Below are 1,949 nucleotides of genomic sequence, written 5' to 3' on the forward strand. Positions count from 1 at the left end.
ATTGCAGGCTCATGTTCATCTTGTGGTCAATGATGACCCCCAAGTCTCTTTCTTCTGTAGTGCTAACCAACGTAGCACTGCCGAGCCTACAGTATAGTGTAAACATAACTTTTATATGCACTGGGAAACCAGAAAATTCATGTGACTTGCTTTATTGCGATATTCGCTTTATTGCGGTGGTCTGGAACCGAACCCGCAGTATCTCCGAGGTATGCCTGTAGAGACATCCTGGCAGAAGGGTCAGGGGAAAGAGCTTCATTTATAATTATATAAAGATAAGGAAACTCATGGCTAAGGGTGAAGTGTATGGCTCAAGGGAACCACCCAGAGTAGAAGAGCTATTTGCTTGAGCTTCCTAGTCATCAAAATGGAAAGTGAGCAACGTGATTCAAGAACGATCTCCAGGAGGGAGAGACATCCACGTAGTTCACAAACGCGTGGGAAGCATGGTGTGAGTTTCTGATGGGGGTGGACTCCCTCGTGCAGTAGATCAAATCCATTTTGTGCTGTCATTCCACTGACCTCTGAGGGCCTTACACTAGGGTTGAATTTGGCCTCTTTTGTTTCAGTAGGGACTAGCCATGCTGTCCTCCTTCACTCTTGCAAATGCCTGCTGGAGGCTGCAGTAGCTCCTGGATTAGATCTGAGCATCTAACAGGGAATCTAGGGGAACAGGCACTGCCCTGCGCACTCTGAGAAGGCAGCATTAGGGGGAGCCCATGCTATGCCTTTATCCAGATTTAGTAAATGCTGCTGCTCATGTGAATTCTTGGAGGATGAATTAAATTCTCTGCTGGCACCAACTCCATTGGCTTCAGCTGAGATATGCCAGTAGGGTATGGCCTATAATGATCGTCTCCATCACCATCTTCCCCCTGCGTTCTCTGTGGGCTCCAAGAGCCACTGTTTTGGCCATGACATTTTTAGTGGTTTACTGTCATATTTAATATTTCATTTTGAACTCCTGGTGAAAGAGAAGCAATGTTATCGGTATATTGGAAAGATTAGGAAAGCCTGAGAACACAAATGCCATCCCAATCCTGTTCCCAAAACTACAGGCAAACCCCATAGATGCTGAGCTGTTGAAACTATTTAGTCATTTAGACAACTATTGTCTTTCAATCCATGTGCAGCACTTAGACACTACAAATGTAAGTGCCTCGTAAATGCAGATAAATGGACAAGATTAGCCCTTGACACGAGCTCATGCAAAAAAGGAGTTTTCAAGGGCAAAATTAGTAACACTGTCGAGAAATACCTGTTATCTGAAACCTCAGTCTCAAGTCTCCAGAAGGGATCCTGTTGGAGGGAAGAGAAAACCAATGGTGATAAGACTTGAGCATAGACTAATTCCGTCAGTGACCCCAGCAACATTACTTATTTCACATCAGAAACCAGAAAAAAGTGGTCACATTTCCAAGAGGGTTCAACTAAATGGGTATTAAGCCCTTTTGAAACTCTAGTCATAAGTGTCAATATAGGGAACAGCGAGGTGTTGTGTACTCTTGAAAATACCACCCCACTTCTGGGCTGTTGGCCTTGAAAATCAGCGTGCTTTGTGAAGTGTCCGCTTTTCCTTCAGTGGGGCTATAACACTTCACCCTAGCTGAACATCTGGCCCAGTGTATTTTCACCAACAGATTTTTTTTCTCCATAACAATATTGAGGTGACCAGCAGCAAAAGGGTGTTGATTTCTGTTCATTTTCAGCTTGCCTAATTCTAATCCCTGTTTTAATTGAATTAACCAGTGACCATTCTAGGCCACTTGTCACGGAGCCACGGAGGTGCCCCGTGATTGTGAGGGTGATTGGCAGAGTTGCCAATCACCCAGGCAGCTCAGGTGCCTGGTTGCCAGGGCAACCAAGTGGGTCACATGGCCGGAAGGGGGCAGGGCCAGGCCTTTATATATAGCTTAGGCCGGAGCCTGCCTCACAGTTCCCTTCTGGCT

The 1,949-nt window shown here is 45.7% G+C and overlaps 1 long non-coding RNA gene across 2 annotated transcripts in view; it reads left to right on the forward strand.

Moving 5' to 3' along the window:
• The window catches only part of LOC109313861, a 9,717-nt gene that overhangs the window by 1,451 nt on the left and 6,317 nt on the right, over window positions 1-1,949 (forward strand). The gene's annotated exons all lie outside the window — the stretch shown is intronic.

The sequence above is a fragment of the Crocodylus porosus genome, unplaced genomic scaffold, assembly GCF_001723895.1.
Source record: "Crocodylus porosus isolate Cpor-Errol unplaced genomic scaffold, CroPor_comp1, whole genome shotgun sequence".
Lineage (NCBI taxonomy): Eukaryota > Metazoa > Chordata > Crocodylia > Crocodylidae > Crocodylus > Crocodylus porosus.